A 22,327-nucleotide genomic window follows, 5' to 3' on the forward strand; every position below is an offset into this window, starting at 1 on the left:
TGTAGTACCGGGCCGGTCCTACCATCCCTCAGAGTTTCAAGTCTCTACCACGGACGCTTTGGTCTGCCCGCTCACTTTTAAGGCGGAATGTTGATGATCCAAAATCCCAGGTTGCACTCCAGAGTGTCGTGCTGTGCACTCTGTTGTGATCCATTTTCGGTGTCAACCAATCTGAGCTGAGCTTGTTTGCCGGCGACCTTAGACCCTCTCGCCGCGGCCCAGGTGGGCGTGGCCTTTGCCGGCTCCCCCGCCTCGGCGTCGCTGCGTCATCGCTTCTCGGCCTTTTGGCTAAGATCAAGTATCTTGTCAAACGGTTCAGACTGCGATCGCCTCTTGGAGGTTCTTGGCTCGAGATCTTCTGGTATCCCGAGCCACACATCTCTCGAGAGGTAGATTGAACCAGCTGATTTTACTCCTTCTCAGTTTTAAGGTAAGACCATATTATCTATTTATTTATTTATTGTCTATTTATTTATTTATTTATTTAATATTTATTGGGTTTTTAAAGTTTTAGGCTGTTGGTGCCTCCACCATGTCGGCAGCTCGTGCCGGTGTGCGGAGGCACCACAGCGTGCGGTTTTTATTTAGAGAGGTCGAGGGGAAGCTCCTGGGTATGTCCCGCATGGACTTTTCCAGGAAGCTGATCCAAAAGACCTTACATTTTAAGCCCGAGGACTTGAATTGTTTGATGACTCTGCCCCTGAACAAAGGATTTGATGTTAGCTTTAAGGCTGCTTCCCTGCTAAATGATTTTTGGCAACGGTTTGAAAATGTTAAGGCCCAGTTCTCCATGTTCACTGTGGAAAAACTTTCTGATAACACTCTTAAAACAGTGATTGTTAGGATGTTTAATGAAACAGTGACTGGAGATGATATTTGTGTCTGGCTGGGTAGATTTTGCACTGTTAGAAGTCAGCCTGTCAAAGTGCTAGATGAGGATGGCATTTGGAATTGCTCCTGGCGGATTCCCATTAAACAATGGGAAGACGCTGGGGGCTACCAGGGCCTGAAACATCTGCCTTCTATGATTGTGCTGGGAGAAAACAGAGGCTACATACACTATCAAGGAATGCCTAAGCTGTGTAGAAAATGTGGAAGAGTTGGGCATCTCGCCGAAGCATGCCAAGAACTAGTATGTGGGAAGTGCAAAGAAATTGGTCACAGTTTTGAAAACTGTACCAATGGCAGGCGGTGCAATCTTTGTGGAGAATCATCCCATCTCTACAGAGACTGCCCTAAAAGTTTTGCCAACAAGCTTAAAATGGCCGCCCCGCAAGCACACCAAACAAAAGAACAAAGGGAGGAGGAGGCGGTCCCTGAGGTTTTGGCGGGAATTACATCTCTCCTGCCAGCCTCAGGGATTGGGGCAGAAGAAGGAAGTGGGGCGGCCACAGGGGCAGAGTCAAACATTCAAACAGCCACCACCACTGTGAAAGATAAGGAAGGAGATGAGATACAGGAAGAAACAGATTCTTCATTAGAAACGGTTCCGGACGCGGTTTTAGAAACCAGTGGGAGTGAAACTGAATGTTCACTCCCAAATGCTCAGGTGCAAAAAAGGCCTGCGGGATCTCCTCTGTTTGACACAGAGGAGAAGAAAGCTAGGGCTGCACATCGCTCAGATAGTTCCTTTTTGGACAATCTGGAGCGTGTGTGGCCCCTAGAATCCCCAAATGAGGTGTCCTTTTTGCACGTAAAGCTAAGAACATCATCACCAAAAGAGCTGCAAGAGGTTTCCTCTGCAGCCTCGGAGGTGGTAAGCATTTGCCTCCCCGACCCCAGTCCATCTGGGAGGAGGGGAAGGCAATTGCCACAAGAAATCACATGATTTTAATGATTTTATTGTAGTCTTTTATTGTCTTCTGTTTTAAATGTCTCATACCTTTTTTACCTTACTGCTCATGACCCTCACAATCTCAACCATCAATGTAAGAAGTGTGAGGTCCACCATACGAGCACAGAGCATTTTATCCTTTTTAAATACTTGTAAATCAGATTTGTTTTTAATACAAGAGTGTGCTTTGCCCTTTTTAAATAGGTACACAAAGATGGAGGAATTATGGCTCCCTGGTCCCTCCATATGGAGCGGATCAAACCAAAACAAAAATGACGGTGTTGCTATTTTAATAAAAAATCCCCATATCTTGGTGAAGGGCAGCACAGTGGTGAGGGATGGGCGGGCTCTTTTAGCAAATCTGAATTTTTTAGGTAGAGATTTAAATGTTCTTAATGTGTATGGTTTTACAGGTAAAAATGAAAGGTATGAGCTTTTAGAAGACTTGCAGTCCCACATGTTAGGTAGGGCGCCCCTAGTGGTGGCAGGGGATTTTAACTGTGTTTTATCAAAAAAAGATAGGAAGAGGGTAGGAGAGGATTTTAAAGTAGATAAGACAACGGTTTTATTGCAGGGCTTAGTGAGAGATTTTAAATTAGTCGACTGTTTTAAAAATGTGCATCAAAGAGAGGAGGGCTACACTTGGTTCAGTAGTGATGGCTCCAGAGCCTCTCGCATCGACTATATTTTTACAAGAGACTGCCCGCCAACCGATGCTACAGTCACCCCCCTTTTCTTTTCTGACCACTTAATGCTGTCTTCCACCCTTTCACTGCCCACAGGTGTGACGGTAGGGGGAGGGCTGTGGAAGCTGAACTGCTCCCTCTTAGAAGATGAGGATGTAGTAAAGGAATATAGGGAGCAGTTCAGCCAATGGCAGACCCTCCAAGACTTTTACGATACACGCGCACAGTGGTGGGAGATGGTAAAGGACCGGACAAGACAGTTTTTTAGGAAAGTAGGAAGGGACAAGAAGAATAGGGAAAAGAGATACATGATGGGGCTGCAAAAAAGACTACAAAGATATTTTAATCTTTTTAATAATGGTTTTGATTTTAATGACGAAATGAAAGAGGTCAAAAAAGAAATGTCAGTTTTATCCAGTTATCAAAGTAAAGGGTTTATTTTAAGAAGTAAAGAGAGAGAGATAGAAGAAGGTGAAAAATGTACTAGGTATTTTTTTAAAAAGATATTAACAAGGGGAGGGGCTATAACTAGTGTAAAAGTAGAAGGGAGGGATGTAAAAACAACAGATGAAATTTTAAAAGGGGTTGAGTATTTCTACCAAGAGTTATACAGTCCAAAAGATGTACATGACACCACTCTAAAGGAAGTTTTAAATTTTTTAGTCAAGAAAGTAAAGAGTCCAAATGAGCTTTTAATACAAGATTTTACCATTTTAGAAACTCAAAAAGCACTGAAAGGTTTTAAGAGGGGTAAATCCCCAGGGGAAGATGGACTCCCCCTGGAGTTTTATCTTACCTTTTGGGACATTTTAGCTCACGAATTACTGACTGTTTTTAAGGACTTTGAGACCCTTGACAGACTTCCGGACAGTTTTAGAATAGGGATAGTTTCTTTACTTTACAAAAAAGGTGACCGGACTGACTTAAAAAATTGGAGACCTATTACTCTTTTAAATTTTGATAGCAAACTTTTCAGTAAAATTTTAGCTACACGTATGTCGACCGTTTTAGAGGACGTAATCCACCCGGATCAAGCTTGCGCTGTGCCCAGAAGAAAGATAACAGACAGCCTAGTTCTGATTAGAGATGCCATCTGTTATGCGAGAGACAGAAACATCCGGCTTGTAGCCCTAAATTTAGATTTCGAAAAAGCCTTTGATCGGGTCTCGCACCAGTACCTCCTTCAGGTACTGCAAAAAATGGGCTTTCCAGAGAGGTTTATAGCTTGGGTGGGGCTGCTCTATGAGGGTTTTAGCAGCAAATTTCTTGTAAATGGGCATCTTTCCAAAGCTGTAAATATCCACAGCGGTGTCCGTCAGGGGTGTCCTTTATCTCCCCTTCTGTATGTGGCTTGTATTGAGCCACTGGCACAGATCTTGAGAAGGGATAAATGGATTAAAGGACTAGACATCCCAGGAACTGGTGGACTGACGGCGACCTGTGTTTTATATATGGATGACGTGACTCTTTTAGCGACTGACCTTTTATCAGTACGAAGAGCAATGGACTTGACTGACTGGTACGGTCGGGCCTCGGGCGCCAAGCTTAACAGGAGTAAGTCCGAGGCCCTGCTCTTCGGGCCGTGGGGCGACATGGACACAGGAGGACTAGATTTGGATTTTAAAGAAAATGATTTGAAAATTTTAGGTGTGAAATTTGACAGGGAGGGTGGAGGACAAGGAAACTGGACTGACATGTTAGGGAAAGTTAGGCAAAGACTGGGCTTTTGGGGACTAAGACAACTGACGCTAGAAGGCAAGATTTTAATTTTTAAAGCTGTGATTTTACCACTGATTTTACTTGTCTGTTCTGTTTTTAGTCCCCCAAGACGATTCCTAGCCAAGTTGGAGAGGGCGGTATTTTATTTCCTGTGGGGGTCCAAGTGGGAAAGACTCAAGAGGGAGGTTGTCAAAAAGAAAAAAGAGAATGGCGGGAAAGGCCTCCCAGACCCCCACCTGTTTTTAGGCAGCCGCTTTGCCGCCCTCCACATCCAGTATGCACTGACCCCATCCAGAGAACACAAGACAGCAGCCATGACCCGATTCTGGATGGGGTCATACCTAAGAAGCTTGAAAATTTTACCCATTGATCTTAAAAGCCCAGTGTCTTTTAATTTGTCAAAAGAACACCTTTTTATTAAGACATTTTTAAAGAAATACCTTTTAGAAACAAATGATGCCACTATTTTAACTAACCACAAGTCTCTTGTCTCTCTTGTGCAGGATCGAGAATCGGTGAGTCCAGTTCCAGGCCTCACACTAGGTGAGGCCAAAGACGTTTGGAGGAACGCAGCCCACCCAGCTCTCCAGAACAGGCTCAAGGACTTGTCGTGGATGGTGGCTCATGAGATCCTCCCGGTCAGGGCGGTCATGCACTCCAGAGGCATGGCCAAAAACCCCACCTGCCCACGGTCCGGATGTGGTTCCCCGGAGACCGTCCAACATCTGCTCTGGGAGTGCGGCGTTGCGCGGGACCTGTGGGCCAAGACCGGCCCCCTGTTTTTCCCGTGCCTGCCGGCGGGTCGGGCCCAGGTGGACTACAAGCTCGCCATCCTGGGGGTGGGTCAGGGCTTGAAGGAGTTGACACCACCAACGTTTGCCTCGCTCTGGCTCACCCTCAACCATATAAAGGATGCCATCTGGGCCACCAGAAACCTGCTGGTGGGGAAACGCGTGACGGTCCCCCTCCACGCGTGCGAGCAAAGAATAAGATCAACGCTGCAGGGTGGGCCGCACGTCGTTATTCGGATGGGGGGGCCGGGGTCACACGGAGAGGGTCCCGGCCGCCACCGTACCTGGCTGCCCGTAGATGCACCCTCACCACTCTGGCTACGGGAACAGCGGGCCAGCGGGCCGGAGGAGAGGGGATCTCCGCTGGGCGCTGGAAGCGAGGAGTCTGGGGCCTGTTCTGGAGACCTGGAGTGAATGGACATTCTTGATAGGGACTCACCCTCGATCCTGTACAAGAGATGTTTTATGTGGCATAATTTATTGTTTTATTGTTTTTTATCTGACATGTTTTATTGTTTTATTCCTATTATTTAAACCATTTACCTTTCTTTTAAAACATACATGGACTTTTTACACAACACACAAACACAAGAAACTTTTAACCGTTAATAATGTATCCCTTTTAATATGTGTAAAAATGTGATCTAAAAGAAAAAAAATGTACATGCAAATGGAAATAATGGAATGACACTGTGACAATAAAACTTTTCGAAAGAAAAAAAAATCTGTTCTTATCAGTTTAATATCTGATACGTGCCCTACCCGGGCACCACATATTAAATTGATTTTTGGTCCTGGGAGATGGCATAGGGGCTTGCTCCGTCCACTCCACGCATCGACCCGGTATTGCAGTACTTCTGGGAACGGTGCACCCTCCTAAAGTGTTCAATGAAAGAAATGTAGTGGTCTTGTGTGGCAGAAGGTGATAATGGAGCTAGTGTGAGTGGGTGTTGTAGGTGATCATGTGCTATACTAGCCTGGGTAGAATTGTGGTGTAAAAACAAGACGAAAAGGAACCCCTGTTCCTCTGTCAGTTTAACATCTGATCCGTCCACTATTCGGGGACGGCGCATTATGTACATTTATGGCTCATGGAGCCGGATGCGGAGCGTGCAAAAAAAAAAAAAAAAAAAAAGCCCCTTTTTTGACTGGCAAACCGCTGGTGAGGATTGGGGAGAGGGGCAGGGTGCTTCTGACTGAAGGCCTGGGAATTCATACTTACCTGGCAGGGGAGACACCATGATCAGGAAGGTGGTTCACCCAGGGCGAGGCTCGGCCATTGCACTCTGGGTTGTGCTGACCCCTGCGAATTCCCCAAATGTGGGAATCTCGACTGCATAATTTATGGTAGTGGGGGACTGCGTTCGCGCTCTCCCCTGGACAACACTGGTTAAAAGGGCAGATTGTTAAAGCTCCACTTGAGGTTCTTTTGTTTTGTTTTTTTTTCTCCACTTCTTCAATATCCAGAGGCAGTCCAGAGAGTTGAACTGCGGCGGTTGCTCGAGAGATACGAAACAGTCTAGGACCGGTCTGTGTGAGGAGGGTTTTCTTTTTTCTCCTCAATTCTTCAAATAGTCTCCAATATTTGACGGACGACTTAGTTCACAGCAGTTGTCCTGGAGGCAAAGTTGTTCGGAATGAGGAGTTCTATCATGTGGTATGAAAACATTGTGCACGTGTGAAACGTCACGTGATATACAGCCACCCATGTTGTGTTTTTTTCTGTTTACAGCGCCACCAAGTGGCCAGTCGCCGCATTCCTCTTCACGTGACCACGGGCTGAGCCCGTACACAGGTGTACCGAGTTGGGTGCAATTGTCTCATTCCGTTGGAGAGTTATAGCCGTTTAAGTAAAGCCCGCCTCGCCCACCCCCAACGTTTTGGCGTACCGTCGCCAACGTGGATGGAAATTCCAACTGTTTCCCAATCCCTGTTGGCAGTCAGACTCCAGAGAATCTTTCTGCACCGGTTTGGGTCAGATCGGGCAAAAAACCTAGGACTAGTGTGCAAAAGTAGGTTTTTCAGAAAATCCAAAATACCCGAAAATCTCGCCAGCGCGACCACCCAATCCGAGGCATGCATCTTGTTCGGCTCGAGCCAAGGATTCCGGTGATGTAAGACACTTGGGTCTGCGACCGACGGTCGAGGAGTTACGAGCCATTTCGTACTTTTGATCGCTGCAGCGCCACCTTGGGGCCGATCGGGGCGAGCCTTGGTGAGGTTGTAGTACCGGGCCGGTCCTACCATCCCTCAGAGTTTCAAGTCTCTACCACGGACGCTTTGGTCTGCCCGCTCACTTTTAAGGCGGAATGTTGATGATCCAAAATCCCAGGTTGCACTCCAGAGTGTCGTGCTGTGCACTCTGTTGTGATCCATTTTCGGTGTCAACCAATCTGAGCTGAGCTTGTTTGCCGGCGACCTTAGACCCTCTCGCCGCGGCCCAGGTGGGCGTGGCCTTTGCCGGCTCCCCCGCCTCGGCGTCGCTGCGTCATCGCTTCTCGGCCTTTTGGCTAAGATCAAGTGGTCTGGTCGGACGTCTGAGACAGCGATCGCCTCTTGTTGGACTTGGTCTCGTGTGTTGCTTGTCACACGGGACATACACCCTTCAGGAGGTACATTGACAAGCGGCTTTTAATTGACGACTCGTTCTACGAGGAATCTTCTGGTTTTAAGGTAAGCAGGTTTTAATTTATTTATTGTATATTTATTGTTGGATTTTAGCCGCAGCAGGCTAGTGGTGCCTCCAACATGTCGGCTGCTCGTGCCGGCATGAGGAGGCACCACAGCGTGCGTTTTAAATTTAAGACAAAGGAGGATGGCACTCTCCAGGCGATGTCCAGGTTGGACTTTTCCAGGAAGTGCATCCAACAGACTCTCGGTTTTAAGGCTATTGATATTAACTGCTTGTTGACTCTGCCCCTGAATCATGGCTTCGACGTTAGTTTTGCTTCTGCTTCCTTGCTAAGTACTTTTTGGGCTCGGTATGAATTGTGTAAAGCCAATTTCTCCATGTTCACTGTGGAAAAACTGACTGATAATTCGCTGAAAGTGGTGATTGTCAGGATGTTTAATGAAACAGTTAGTGGAGAAGACATTGCTGTATGGTTGGCAAGATATTGCTCTATTCGTGGTCAACCAGTCAAGGTTTTAGATGAAGACGGTATCTGGAGCTGTGCGTGGAGAGTGCCCATTAAACAATGGGCAGATCCCAACAGCTACCATGGCCTGAGTCAAATTCCTTCTATGATTGTGTTGGGAGAGAATAGAGGTTACATCCATTATCAAGGGATGCCCAAGCTATGCCGCAAGTGTGGCCAACTTGGGCATCTCGCCGAGGCGTGCCAAGAAGTAGTGTGTAGGAAGTGCAGAGAAATTGGACACACTTTTGAAGAGTGCAAAAATGGCAGAAAGTGCAACCTCTGTGGAGAATCATCCCATCTCTACAGAGACTGCCCCCAAAGTTTTGCCAACAAGCTAAAAAACAACAAAATGGCCGCCCCACCCAAAGAGCAAACGATAAAGGAGGCGGGCCCTGAGGTTTTGGCGGGAAATTCAAATCCTCAGCCAGCCTCAGGGATTGGACTGGAAGAAGGAAGTGGGGCGGCCACAGGGGCGGAGTCAACTCGAACAGCTGGTCAGGGGGAGGAAGCCAATCCTCAAAATGATAATGGTAAAGAAGAGGTGGACGACAAAGAGGAGGAAACGGCTTCCTCCCTTGTCACCGTGTCTGAGGCTAGTGGGTCAACTAGTGGGAGTGAGACAGATTCTTCTCTTCCCAATGCTCAAGTGCAGAAAAGAACTGCGAGATCTCCTCTGGTCCAAACGGAGGAGAAAAAGCTGCGGGTAGCGCACCGGCTAGATAGTTCCCCCATGGAAGATCTAGACCGTGTGTGGCCCACAGACTCTCCTAATGAAGTATCTTTTCTGCATTTTAAGCTAAGAACATCGACGCCAAAGGCTTCACAAGAGGTTCTCTCTGTGAGCCCTGAGACGTCAAGCACTTTCCTCCCTGATCCCAGGCTTTCTGGGGAAAAGGGACGGCAAGTGCAACAAGAAATAACCTGATTTTAATTAAATCTCTGTAGTCCTTTTGTTGCTTTTAAATGTCTCATACCCTTTTAACCATACTGCTCATGGCTCTCACTATCTCCACCATCAATGTGAGAAGTGTGAGGAGCAATATACGAGCACAGAGTGTCCTATCCTTTTTAAAAACTTTTAAGTCAGATGTGTTTTTATTACAAGAATGTGGTCTGCCTTTTTTATCCAATTACAGAAAGTGGGAGGAGATTTGGACCCCAGGAGTTTCCGTTTGGAGTGGGTCCAATTTTAATAAAAATGACGGTGTCGCCATTTTAATACAAAACCCCAATATCTTGGTGAAGGGCAGCACTGTGGTGAGGGACGGGCGGGCAATTTTAGCTAATCTGACTTTTTTAGGTAAGGATTTTAACATTTTAAATGTGTATGGTTTTACAGACAAAAACAATAGGTATGAGCTTTTAGAAGACCTGCGGCCCCACATGTTAGGTAGGGCTCCCCTAGTGGTAGCAGGGGATTTTAATTGCGTTTTAACCAAGAAAGACAGGAAGAGGACAGAGGATTTTAAAGTTGATAAAACATCGGTTTTATTGCAGGATTTAGTTAGAGATTTTAAATTAGTGGACTGTTTTAAAGCAATGCATCAGAGAGAGGAGGGCTTCACCTGGTTCAGTGGTGACGGCACCAGAGCCTCTCGCATTGACTACGTTTTTACACGGGACTGCCTGCCAACCGATGCAACATTAACCCCCCTCTTTTTTTCAGATCACACAATGCTGTCATGCACCCTTTCACTCCCCACTGGTGTGACTGCAGGGGGAGGGCTGTGGAAGCTGAACTGCTCCCTTTTGGAAGATAAAGATGTAGTCAGTGAGTACAGGGAGCAGTTCAGCCAATGGCAGACCCTCCAAGACTTCTACGACTCACGTGCACAGTGGTGGGAGATGGTAAAAGAACGGACGAGACAGTTTTTTAGAAAGATAGGAAAAATCAAAAAGAATAGATTAAATCGACGCATGATGGGGCTGCAAAAACGACTACAGAGATATTTTAACCTTTTAAACGATGGGATCGATTTTAGTGAAGAAATCAAAGAAATAAAGCAAGAAATGTCAGTTTTATCCGAAATTCAAAGCAAAGGTGTCATTTTAAGGAGCAGGGAGAAGGAGATTGAGGAAGGTGAAAGGTGCACGAGGTATTTCTTTAAAAAAATTATTTCACGGGGTGGGGCAATCACAGCTTTGAAAAGTGGAGGGAGGGAGGTTTATACCACAAAAGAAATTTTAAAGGAAACTGAAGTATTTTATGAAAACCTATACAGCACCAAAGAAGTCCACAATGACACGTTACAGGAGGTTTTAGAGTTTTTAGAAAAGAAAGTCGATGGCGAAGGTACAATTTTATCTCAAGATTTCAACATTTTAGAAATTCACAAAGCACTCAAAAGTTTTAAACGAGGAAAGTCCCCCGGCACCGATGGACTTCCTCTGGAGTTTTATTTGACCTTTTGGGATATTTTAGCTTTCGACTTACTGACTGTTTTTAAAGAATTTGAGACTCTTGAAAGACTTCCTGACAGCTTTAGAATAGGGATAGTTTCACTCTTACATAAGAAAGGGGACAAGACTGACTTACGGAACTGGCGACCCATCACTCTTTTAAATGTCGACTGTAAACTTTTTAGCAAAATTTTAGCCACACGCATGTCGACAGTTTTAGAGGACGTAATCCACCCGGATCAAGCATGCGCTGTGCCAGGAAGGAAGATCACGGACAGCCTGGTGCTGATCAGAGACGCCATCTGTTATGCGAGAGACAGAAACCTTCGGCTAGTAGTCCTAAATTTAGACTTTGAAAAAGCATTCGACCGTATCTCGCACCAGTTCCTTTTTAAGGTACTGGGTAAAATGGGGTTTCCAGGGCGGTTCATAGCCTGGGTGGGACTGCTGTACAACAGCCTGGTCAGCAGAATTGTAGTTAATGGGCATTTATCCAAAGCTGTTAATATCTACAGCGGCGTCCGTCAGGGGTGTCCCTTATCTCCCCTTCTGTATGTGGCTTGTATAGAGCCACTGGCACAAATCTTGAGAAGGGACAAATGGATTAAAGGACTAGGCATCCCAGGGACTAGTGGACTGACGGCAACCTGCGTTTTATACATGGACGACGTGACCCTTTTAGCAACGGACATTTTATCGGTACGAAGAGCAATGGACTTGACTGACTGGTACGGTCGGGCCTCAGGCGCCAAGCTCAATAGGAGCAAGTCTGAGGCCCAGCTCTTCGGGCCGTGGGGGAACGTTGACAAAGGTGGACTAGATTTGGTTTTTAAAGATAATAATTTGAAAATTCTAGGTGTTAAATTTGACAGGGAGGGTGGAGGACAGGGTAACTGGACTGACATGTTAGGGAAAGTTAGGCAAAGACTGGGCTTTTGGGGACTAAGAAATCTGACGATTGAAGGCAAGATTTTAATTTTTAAAGCTGTGATTTTACCACTGATTTTACTTGTCTGTTCTGTTTTTAGTCCCCCAAGACGATTCCTAGACAAGTTGGAGAGGGCGGTATTTTATTTCCTGTGGGGGTCCAAGTGGGAAAGACTCAAGAGGGAGGTCGTCAAAAAGAAAAAAGAGAATGGCGGGAAAGGCCTCCCAGACCCCCACCTGTTTTTAGGCAGCCGCTTTGCCGCCCTCCACATCCAGTATGCACTGACCCCATCCAGAGAACACAAGACAGCAGCCATGACCCGATTCTGGATGGGGTCATACCTAAGAAGCTTGAAAATTTTACCCATTGATCTTAAAAGTCCAGTGTCTTTTAATCTGTCAAAAGAACATCTTTTTATTAAGACATTTTTAAAGAAATACCTTTTAGAAACAAATGATGCCACTATTTTAACTAACCACAAGTCTCTTGTCTCTCTTGTGCAGGATCGAGAATCGGTGAGTCCAGTTCCAGGCCTCACACTAGGTGAGGCCAAAGACGTTTGGAGGAACGCAGCCCACCCAGCTCTCCAGAACAGGCTTAAGGACTTGTCGTGGATGGTGGCCCATGAGATCCTCCCGGTCAGGGCGGTTATGCACTCCAGAGGCATGGCCAAAAACCCCACCTGCCCACGGTCCGGATGTGGTTCCCCGGAGACCGTCTACCATCTGCTCTGGGAGTGCGGTGCTGCGCGGGACCTGTGGGCCAAGACCAGCCCCCTGGTTTTCCCGTGCCTGCCGGCGGGTCGGGCCCAGGTGGGATACAGGCTCGCCATCCTGGGGGTGGGTCAGGGCTTGAAGGAGCTAACATCACAGCAATTTACCTCGCTCTGGCTCACCCTCAACCATATCAAGGATGCCATCTGGGCCACCAGAAACCTGCTGGTGGGGAAACGCGTTACGGTGCCCCTCCACGCGTGCGAGCAATTAGTTAGATCTGCGCTGCAGGAGGCGCCGGACGTCGTTATTCGGATGGGGGGGCTGGGGTCACACCAAAGAGGTCCCGGCCACCCCCGACCCTGGCCGCCCGTAGATGCACCCTCACCACACCGGCTACGGGAACAGCGGGCCAGCGGGCCGGAGGAGAGGGGATCTCCGCTGGGCGCTGGAAGCGAGGAGTCCGGGGCCTGTTCTGGAGACCTGGAGTGAATGGACATTCTTGATAGGGACTCACCCTCGATCCTGTACAAGAGATGTTTTATGTGGCATAATTTATTGTTTTATTGTTTTTTATCTGACATGTTTTATTGTTTTATTCCCATTATTTAAACCATTTACCTTTCTTTTAAAACATACATGGACTTTTTACACAACACACAAACAAGAAACTTTTAACAGTAAATAATGTGTCCCTTTTAATATGTGTAAAAATGTGATCTAAAAGAAAAAATGTACATGCAAATGGAAATAATGGAACGACATTGTGACAATAAAACTTTTCGAAAGAAAAATCTGTTCTTATCAGTTTAATATCTGATACGTGCCCTACCCGGGCACCACATATTAAATTGATTTTTGGTCCTGGGAGATGGCATAGGGGCTTGCTCCGTCCACTCCACGCATCGACCCGGTATTGCAGTACTTCTGGGAACGGTGCACCCTCCTAAAGTGTTCAATGAAAGAAATGTAGTGGTCTTGTGTGGCAGAAGGTGATAATGGAGCTAGTGTGAGTGGGTGTTGTAGGTGATCATGTGCTATACTAGCCTGGGTAGAATTGTGGTGTAAAAACAAGACGAAAAGGAACCCCTGTTCCTCTGTCAGTTTAACATCTGATCCGTCCACTATTCGGGGACGGCGCATTATGTACATTTATGGCTCATGGAGCCGGATGCGGAGCGTGCAAAAAAAAAAAAAAAAAAAAGCCCCTTTTTTGACTGGCAAACCGCTGGTGAGGATTGGGGAGAGGGGCAGGGTGCTTCTGACTGAAGGCCTGGGAATTCATACTTACCTGGCAGGGGAGACACCATGATCAGGAAGGTGGTTCACCCAGGGCGAGGCTCGGCCATTGCACTCTGGGTTGTGCTGACCCCTGCGAATTCCCCAAATGTGGGAATCTCGACTGCATAATTTATGGTAGTGGGGGACTGCGTTCGCGCTCTCCCCTGGACAACACTGGTTAAAAGGGCAGATTGTTAAAGCTCCACTTGAGGTTCTTTTGTTTTTTTTTTTTTCTCCACTTCTTCAATATCCAGAGGCAGTCCAGAGAGTTGAACTGCGGCGGTTGCTCGAGAGATACGAAACAGTCTAGGACCGGTCTGTGTGAGGAGGGTTTTCTTTTTTCTCCTCAATTCTTCAAATAGTCTCCAATATTTGACGGACGACTTAGTTCACAGCAGTTGTCCTGGAGGCAAAGTTGTTCGGAATGAGGAGTTCTATCATGTGGTATGAAAACATTGTGCACGTGTGAAACGTCACGTGATATACAGCCACCCATGTTGTGTTTTTTTCTGTTTACAGCGCCACCAAGTGGCCAGTCGCCGCATTCCTCTTCACGTGACCACGGGCTGAGCCCGTACACAGGTGTACCGAGTTGGGTGCAATTGTCTCATTCCGTTGGAGAGTTATAGCCGTTTAAGTAAAGCCCGCCTCGCCCACCCCCAACGTTTTGGCGTACCGTCGCCAACGTGGATGGAAATTCCAACTGTTTCCCGATCCCTGTTGGCAGTCAGACTCCAGAGAATCTTTCTGCACCGGTTTGGGTCAGATCGGGCAAAAAACCTAGGACTAGTGTGCAAAAGTAGGTTTTTCAGAAAATCCAAAATACCCGAAAATCTCGCCAGCGCGACCACCCAATCCGAGGCATGCATCTTGTTCGGCTCGAGCCAAGGATTCCGGTGATGTAAGACACTTGGGTCTGCGACCGACGGTCGAGGAGTTACGAGCCATTTCGTACTTTTGATCGCTGCAGCGCCACCTTGGGGCCGATCGGGGCGAGCCTTGGTGAGGTTGTAGTACCGGGCCGGTCCTACCATCCCTCAGAGTTTCAAGTCTCTACCACGGACGCTTTGGTCTGCCCGCTCACTTTTAAGGCGGAATGTTGATGATCCAAAATCCCAGGTTGCACTCCAGAGTGTCGTGCTGTGCACTCTGTTGTGATCCATTTTCGGTGTCAACCAATCTGAGCTGAGCTTGTTTGCCGGCGACCTTAGACCCTCTCGCCGCGGCCCAGGTGGGCGTGGCCTTTGCCGGCTCCCCCGCCTCGGCGTCGCTGCGTCATCGCTTCTCGGCCTTTTGGCTAAGATCAAGTGTAGTATCTGTTCTTATCAGTTTAATATCTGATACGTGCCCTACCCGGGCACCACATATTAAATTGATTTTTGGTCCTGGGAGATGGCATAGGGGCTTGCTCCGTCCACTCCACGCATCGACCCGGTATTGCAGTACTTCTGGGAACGGTGCACCCTCCTAAAGTGTTCAATGAAAGAAATGTAGTGGTCTTGTGTGGCAGAAGGTGATAATGGAGCTAGTGTGAGTGGGTGTTGTAGGTGATCATGTGCTATACTAGCCTGGGTAGAATTGTGGTGTAAAAACAAGACGAAAAGGAACCCCTGTTCCTCTGTCAGTTTAACATCTGATCCGTCCACTATTCGGGGACGGCGCATTATGTACATTTATGGCTCATGGAGCCGGATGCGGAGCGTGCAAAAAAAAAAAAAAAAAAAAAGCCCCTTTTTTGACTGGCAAACCGCTGGTGAGGATTGGGGAGAGGGGCAGGGTGCTTCTGACTGAAGGCCTGGGAATTCATACTTACCTGGCAGGGGAGACACCATGATCAGGAAGGTGGTTCACCCAGGGCGAGGCTCGGCCATTGCACTCTGGGTTGTGCTGACCCCTGCGAATTCCCCAAATGTGGGAATCTCGACTGCATAATTTATGGTAGTGGGGGACTGCGTTCGCGCTCTCCCCTGGACAACACTGGTTAAAAGGGCAGATTGTTAAAGCTCCACTTGAGGTTCTTTTGTTTTGTTTTTTTTTCTCCACTTCTTCAATATCCAGAGGCAGTCCAGAGAGTTGAACTGCGGCGGTTGCTCGAGAGATACGAAACAGTCTAGGACCGGTCTGTGTGAGGAGGGTTTTCTTTTTTCTCCTCAATTCTTCAAATAGTCTCCAATATTTGACGGACGACTTAGTTCACAGCAGTTGTCCTGGAGGCAAAGTTGTTCGGAATGAGGAGTTCTATCATGTGGTATGAAAACATTGTGCACGTGTGAAACGTCACGTGATATACAGCCACCCATGTTGTGTTTTTTTCTGTTTACAGCGCCACCAAGTGGCCAGTCGCCGCATTCCTCTTCACGTGACCACGGGCTGAGCCCGTACACAGGTGTACCGAGTTGGGTGCAATTGTCTCATTCCGTTGGAGAGTTATAGCCGTTTAAGTAAAGCCCGCCTCGCCCACCCCCAACGTTTTGGCGTACCGTCGCCAACGTGGATGGAAATTCCAACTGTTTCCCGATCCCTGTTGGCAGTCAGACTCCAGAGAATCTTTCTGCACCGGTTTGGGTCAGATCGGGCAAAAAACCTAGGACTAGTGTGCAAAAGTAGGTTTTTCAGAAAATCCAAAATACCCGAAAATCTCGCCAGCGCGACCACCCAATCCGAGGCATGCATCTTGTTCGGCTCGAGCCAAGGATTCCGGTGATGTAAGACACTTGGGTCTGCGACCGACGGTCGAGGAGTTACGAGCCATTTCGTACTTTTGATCGCTGCAGCGCCACCTTGGGGCCGATCGGGGCGAGCCTTGGTGAGGTTGTAGTACCGGGCCGGTCCTACCATCCCTCAGAGTTTCAAGTCTCTACCACGGACGCTTTGGTCCGCCCGCTCACTTTTAAGGCGGAATGTTGATGATCCAAAATCCCAGGTTGCACTCCAGAGTGTCGTGCTGTGCACTCTGTTGTGATCCATTTTCGGTGTCAACCAATCTGAGCTGAGCTTGTTTGCCGGCGACCTTAGACCCTCTCGCCGCGGCCCAGGTGGGCGTGGCCTTTGCCGGCTCCCCCGCCTCGGCGTCGCTGCGTCATCGCTTCTCGGCCTTTTGGCTAAGATCAAGTGTAGTATCTGTTCTTATCAGTTTAATATCTGATACGTGCCCTACCCGGGCACCACATATTAAATTGATTTTTGGTCCTGGGAGATGGCATAGGGGCTTGCTCCGTCCACTCCACGCATCGACCCGGTATTGCAGTACTTCTGGGAACGGTGCACCCTCCTAAAGTGTTCAATGAAAGAAATGTAGTGGTCTTGTGTGGCAGAAGGTGATAATGGATTTAGTGTGAGTGGGTGTTGTAGGTGATCATGTGCTATACTAGCCTGGGTAGAATTGTGGTGTAAAAACAAGACGAAAAGGAACCCCTGTTCCTCTGTCAGTTTAACATCTGATCCGTCCACTATTCGGGGACGGCGCATTATGTACATTTATGGCTCATGGAGCCGGATGCGGAGCGTGCAAAAAAAAAAAAAAGCCCCTTTTTTGACTGGCAAACCGCTGGTGAGGATTGGGGAGAGGGGCAGGGTGCTTCTGACTGAAGGCCTGGGAATTCATACTTACCTGGCAGGGGAGACACCATGATCAGGAAGGTGGTTCACCCAGGGCGAGGCTCGGCCATTGCACTCTGGGTTGTGCTGACCCCTGCGAATTCCCCAAATGTGGGAATCTCGACTGCATAATTTATGGTAGTGGGGGACTGCGTTCGCGCTCTCCCCTGGACAACACTGGTTAAAAGGGCAGATTGTTAAAGCTCCACTTGAGGTTCTTTTGTTTTTTTTTTTTTCTCCACTTCTTCAATATCCAGAGGCAGTCCAGAGAGTTGAACTGCGGCGGTTGCTCGAGAGATACGAAACAGTCTAGGACCGGTCTGTGTGAGGAGGGTTTTCTTTTTTCTCCTCAATTCTTCAAATAGTCTCCAATATTTGACGGACGACTTAGTTCACAGCAGTTGTCCTGGAGGCAAAGTTGTTCGGAATGAGGAGTTCTATCATGTGGTATGAAAACATTGTGCACGTGTGAAACGTCACGTGATATACAGCCACCCATGTTGTGTTTTTTTCTGTTTACAGCGCCACCAAGTGGCCAGTCGCCGCATTCCTCTTCACGTGACCACGGGCTGAGCCCGTACACAGGTGTACCGAGTTGGGTGCAATTGTCTCATTCCGTTGGAGAGTTATAGCCGTTTAAGTAAAGCCCGCCTCGCCCACCCCCAACGTTTTGGCGTACCGTCGCCAACGTGGATGGAAATTCCAACTGTTTCCCGATCCCTGTTGGCAGTCAGACTCCAGAGAATCTTTCTGCACCGGTTTGGGTCAGATCGGGCAAAAAACCTAGGACTAGTGTGCAAAAGTAGGTTTTTCAGAAAATCCAAAATACCCGAAAATCTCGCCAGCGCGACCACCCAATCCGAGGCATGCATCTTGTTCGGCTCGAGCCAAGGATTCCGGTGATGTAAGACACTTGGGTCTGCGACCGACGGTCGAGGAGTTACGAGCCATTTCGTACTTTTGATCGCTGCAGCGCCACCTTGGGGCCGATCGGGGCGAGCCTTGGTGAGGTTGTAGTACCGGGCCGGTCCTACCATCCCTCAGAGTTTCAAGTCTCTACCACGGACGCTTTGGTCCGCCCGCTCACTTTTAAGGCGGAATGTTGATGATCCAAAATCCCAGGTTGCACTCCAGAGTGTCGTGCTGTGCACTCTGTTGTGATCCATTTTCGGTGTCAACCAATCTGAGCTGAGCTTGTTTGCCGGCGACCTTAGACCCTCTCGCCGCGGCCCAGGTGGGCGTGGCCTTTGCCGGCTCCCCCGCCTCGGCGTCGCTGCGTCATCGCTTCTCGGCCTTTTGGCTAAGATCAAGTGTAGTATCTGTTCTTATCAGTTTAATATCTGATACGTGCCCTACCCGGGCACCACATATTAAATTGATTTTTGGTCCTGGGAGATGGCATAGGGGCTTGCTCCGTCCACTCCACGCATCGACCCGGTATTGCAGTACTTCTGGGAACGGTGCACCCTCCTAAAGTGTTCAATGAAAGAAATGTAGTGGTCTTGTGTGGCAGAAGGTGATAATGGATTTAGTGTGAGTGGGTGTTGTAGGTGATCATGTGCTATACTAGCCTGGGTAGAATTGTGGTGTAAAAACAAGACGAAAAGGAACCCCTGTTCCTCTGTCAGTTTAACATCTGATCCGTCCACTATTCGGGGACGGCGCATTATGTACATTTATGGCTCATGGAGCCGGATGCGGAGCGTGCAAAAAAAAAAAAAAGCCCCTTTTTTGACTGGCAAACCGCTGGTGAGGATTGGGGAGAGGGGCAGGGTGCTTCTGACTGAAGGCCTGGGAATTCATACTTACCTGGCAGGGGAGACACCATGATCAGGAAGGTGGTTCACCCAGGGCGAGGCTCGGCCATTGCACTCTGGGTTGTGCTGACCCCTGCGAATTCCCCAAATGTGGGAATCTCGACTGCATAATTTATGGTAGTGGGGGACTGCGTTCGCGCTCTCCCCTGGACAACACTGGTTAAAAGGGCAGATTGTTAAAGCTCCACTTGAGGTTCTTTTTTTTTTTTTTTTTTCTCCACTTCTTCAATATCCAGAGGCAGTCCAGAGAGTTGAACTGCGGCGGTTGCTCGAGAGATACGAAACAGTCTAGGACCGGTCTGTGTGAGGAGGGTTTTCTTTTTTCTCCTCAATTCTTCAAATAGTCTCCAATATTTGACGGACGACTTAGTTCACAGCAGTTGTCCTGGAGGCAAAGTTGTTCGGAATGAGGAGTTCTATCATGTGGTATGAAAACATTGTGCACGTGTGAAACGTCACGTGATATACAGCCACCCATGTTGTGTTTTTTTCTGTTTACAGCGCCACCAAGTGGCCAGTCGCCGCATTCCTCTTCACGTGACCACGGGCTGAGCCCGTACACAGGTGTACCGAGTTGGGTGCAATTGTCTCATTCCGTTGGAGAGTTATAGCCGTTTAAGTAAAGCCCGCCTCGCCCACCCCCAACGTTTTGGCGTACCGTCGCCAACGTGGATGGAAATTCCAACTGTTTCCCGATCCCTGTTGGCAGTCAGACTCCAGAGAATCTTTCTGCACCGGTTTGGGTCAGATCGGGCAAAAAACCTAGGACTAGTGTGCAAAAGTAGGTTTTTCAGAAAATCCAAAATACCCGAAAATCTCGCCAGCGCGACCACCCAATCCGAGGCATGCATCTTGTTCGGCTCGAGCCAAGGATTCCGGTGATGTAAGACACTTGGGTCTGCGACCGACGGTCGAGGAGTTACGAGCCATTTCGTACTTTTGATCGCTGCAGCGCCACCTTGGGGCCGATCGGGGCGAGCCTTGGTGAGGTTGTAGTACCGGGCCGGTCCTACCATCCCTCAGAGTTTCAAGTCTCTACCACGGACGCTTTGGTCTGCCCGCTCACTTTTAAGGCGGAATGTTGATGATCCAAAATCCCAGGTTGCACTCCAGAGTGTCGTGCTGTGCACTCTGTTGTGATCCATTTTCGGTGTCAACCAATCTGAGCTGAGCTTGTTTGCCGGCGACCTTAGACCCTCTCGCCGCGGCCCAGGTGGGCGTGGCCTTTGCCGGCTCCCCCGCCTCGGCGTCGCTGCGTCATCGCTTCTCGGCCTTTTGGCTAAGATCAAGTGTAGTATCTGTTCTTATCAGTTTAATATCTGATACGTGCCCTACCCGGGCACCACATATTAAATTGATTTTTGGTCCTGGGAGATGGCATAGGGGCTTGCTCCGTCCACTCCACGCATCGACCCGGTATTGCAGTACTTCTGGGAACGGTGCACCCTCCTAAAGTGTTCAATGAAAGAAATGTAGTGGTCTTGTGTGGCAGAAGGTGATAATGGAGCTAGTGTGAGTGGGTGTTGTAGGTGATCATGTGCTATACTAGCCTGGGTAGAATTGTGGTGTAAAAACAAGACGAAAAGGAACCCCTGTTCCTCTGTCAGTTTAACATCTGATCCGTCCACTATTCGGGGACGGCGCATTATGTACATTTATGGCTCATGGAGCCGGATGCGGAGCGTGCAAAAAAAAAAAAAAAAAAAAAGCCCCTTTTTTGACTGGCAAACCGCTGGTGAGGATTGGGGAGAGGGGCAGGGTGCTTCTGACTGAAGGCCTGGGAATTCATACTTACCTGGCAGGGGAGACACCATGATCAGGAAGGTGGTTCACCCAGGGCGAGGCTCGGCCATTGCACTCTGGGTTGTGCTGACCCCTGCGAATTCCCCAAATGTGGGAATCTCGACTGCATAATTTATGGTAGTGGGGGACTGCGTTCGCGCTCTCCCCTGGACAACACTGGTTAAAAGGGCAGATTGTTAAAGCTCCACTTGAGGTTCTTTTGTTTTGTTTTTTTTTCTCCACTTCTTCAATATCCAGAGGCAGTCCAGAGAGTTGAACTGCGGCGGTTGCTCGAGAGATACGAAACAGTCTAGGACCGGTCTGTGTGAGGAGGGTTTTCTTTTTTCTCCTCAATTCTTCAAATAGTCTCCAATATTTGACGGACGACTTAGTTCACAGCAGTTGTCCTGGAGGCAAAGTTGTTCGGAATGAGGAGTTCTATCATGTGGTATGAAAACATTGTGCACGTGTGAAACGTCACGTGATATACAGCCACCCATGTTGTGTTTTTTTCTGTTTACAGCGCCACCAAGTGGCCAGTCGCCGCATTCCTCTTCACGTGACCACGGGCTGAGCCCGTACACAGGTGTACCGAGTTGGGTGCAATTGTCTCATTCCGTTGGAGAGTTATAGCCGTTTAAGTAAAGCCCGCCTCGCCCACCCCCAACGTTTTGGCGTACCGTCGCCAACGTGGATGGAAATTCCAACTGTTTCCCGATCCCTGTTGGCAGTCAGACTCCAGAGAATCTTTCTGCACCGGTTTGGGTCAGATCGGGCAAAAAACCTAGGACTAGTGTGCAAAAGTAGGTTTTTCAGAAAATCCAAAATACCCGAAAATCTCGCCAGCGCGACCACCCAATCCGAGGCATGCATCTTGTTCGGCTCGAGCCAAGGATTCCGGTGATGTAAGACACTTGGGTCTGCGACCGACGGTCGAGGAGTTACGAGCCATTTCGTACTTTTGATCGCTGCAGCGCCACCTTGGGGCCGATCGGGGCGAGCCTTGGTGAGGTTGTAGTACCGGGCCGGTCCTACCATCCCTCAGAGTTTCAAGTCTCTACCACGGACGCTTTGGTCCGCCCGCTCACTTTTAAGGCGGAATGTTGATGATCCAAAATCCCAGGTTGCACTCCAGAGTGTCGTGCTGTGCACTCTGTTGTGATCCATTTTCGGTGTCAACCAATCTGAGCTGAGCTTGTTTGCCGGCGACCTTAGACCCTCTCGCCGCGGCCCAGGTGGGCGTGGCCTTTGCCGGCTCCCCCGCCTCGGCGTCGCTGCGTCATCGCTTCTCGGCCTTTTGGCTAAGATCAAGTGTAGTATCTGTTCTTATCAGTTTAATATCTGATACGTGCCCTACCCGGGCACCACATATTAAATTGATTTTTGGTCCTGGGAGATGGCATAGGGGCTTGCTCCGTCCACTCCACGCATCGACCCGGTATTGCAGTACTTCTGGGAACGGTGCACCCTCCTAAAGTGTTCAATGAAAGAAATGTAGTGGTCTTGTGTGGCAGAAGGTGATAATGGATTTAGTGTGAGTGGGTGTTGTAGGTGATCATGTGCTATACTAGCCTGGGTAGAATTGTGGTGTAAAAACAAGACGAAAAGGAACCCCTGTTCCTCTGTCAGTTTAACATCT

General features: G+C 48.5%; 11 non-coding genes and 2 pseudogenes across 11 annotated transcripts; all 13 read left to right on the plus strand.

Annotated features, from left to right (window-relative positions):
- The first annotated feature begins 5,730 nt into the window (after positions 1-5,730).
- LOC148996730 (U2 spliceosomal RNA) lies at positions 5,731-5,907 on the plus strand (annotated as a pseudogene).
- Positions 5,908-6,244: 337 nt separating this feature from the next.
- LOC148996731 (U1 spliceosomal RNA) lies at positions 6,245-6,409 on the plus strand. Its single transcript, XR_016150463.1, has one exon. It is a non-coding gene; the product is annotated as a U1 spliceosomal RNA (small nuclear RNA).
- A 6,576-nt stretch (positions 6,410-12,985) lies between these two features.
- Positions 12,986-13,158, plus strand: LOC148996732 (U2 spliceosomal RNA; annotated as a pseudogene).
- A 336-nt stretch (positions 13,159-13,494) lies between these two features.
- Positions 13,495-13,659, plus strand: LOC148996733 (U1 spliceosomal RNA). Its single transcript, XR_016150464.1, has one exon. It is a non-coding gene; the product is annotated as a U1 spliceosomal RNA (small nuclear RNA).
- A 1,110-nt stretch (positions 13,660-14,769) lies between these two features.
- On the plus strand, positions 14,770-14,960 carry LOC148996734 (U2 spliceosomal RNA). Its single transcript, XR_016149069.1, has one exon. It is a non-coding gene; the product is annotated as a U2 spliceosomal RNA (small nuclear RNA).
- Positions 14,961-15,297: 337 nt separating this feature from the next.
- On the plus strand, positions 15,298-15,462 carry LOC148996735 (U1 spliceosomal RNA). The gene has a single exon (XR_016150465.1). It is a non-coding gene; the product is annotated as a U1 spliceosomal RNA (small nuclear RNA).
- Positions 15,463-16,573: 1,111 nt separating this feature from the next.
- Positions 16,574-16,764, plus strand: LOC148996736 (U2 spliceosomal RNA). The gene has a single exon (XR_016149070.1). It is a non-coding gene; the product is annotated as a U2 spliceosomal RNA (small nuclear RNA).
- A 330-nt stretch (positions 16,765-17,094) lies between these two features.
- LOC148996737 (U1 spliceosomal RNA) lies at positions 17,095-17,259 on the plus strand. Its single transcript, XR_016150467.1, has one exon. It is a non-coding gene; the product is annotated as a U1 spliceosomal RNA (small nuclear RNA).
- A 1,110-nt stretch (positions 17,260-18,369) lies between these two features.
- On the plus strand, positions 18,370-18,560 carry LOC148996738 (U2 spliceosomal RNA). The gene has a single exon (XR_016149071.1). It is a non-coding gene; the product is annotated as a U2 spliceosomal RNA (small nuclear RNA).
- Positions 18,561-18,890: 330 nt separating this feature from the next.
- LOC148996739 (U1 spliceosomal RNA) lies at positions 18,891-19,055 on the plus strand. Its single transcript, XR_016150468.1, has one exon. It is a non-coding gene; the product is annotated as a U1 spliceosomal RNA (small nuclear RNA).
- Positions 19,056-20,165: 1,110 nt separating this feature from the next.
- Positions 20,166-20,356, plus strand: LOC148996740 (U2 spliceosomal RNA). Its single transcript, XR_016149072.1, has one exon. It is a non-coding gene; the product is annotated as a U2 spliceosomal RNA (small nuclear RNA).
- A 337-nt stretch (positions 20,357-20,693) lies between these two features.
- LOC148996741 (U1 spliceosomal RNA) lies at positions 20,694-20,858 on the plus strand. Its single transcript, XR_016150469.1, has one exon. It is a non-coding gene; the product is annotated as a U1 spliceosomal RNA (small nuclear RNA).
- A 1,111-nt stretch (positions 20,859-21,969) lies between these two features.
- LOC148996742 (U2 spliceosomal RNA) lies at positions 21,970-22,160 on the plus strand. The gene has a single exon (XR_016149073.1). It is a non-coding gene; the product is annotated as a U2 spliceosomal RNA (small nuclear RNA).
- Positions 22,161-22,327: the final 167 nt, after the last annotated feature.

The sequence above is a fragment of the Pimephales promelas genome, chromosome 2, assembly GCF_988280905.1.
Source record: "Pimephales promelas chromosome 2, fPimPro1.hap1.1, whole genome shotgun sequence".
Lineage (NCBI taxonomy): Eukaryota > Metazoa > Chordata > Actinopteri > Cypriniformes > Leuciscidae > Pimephales > Pimephales promelas.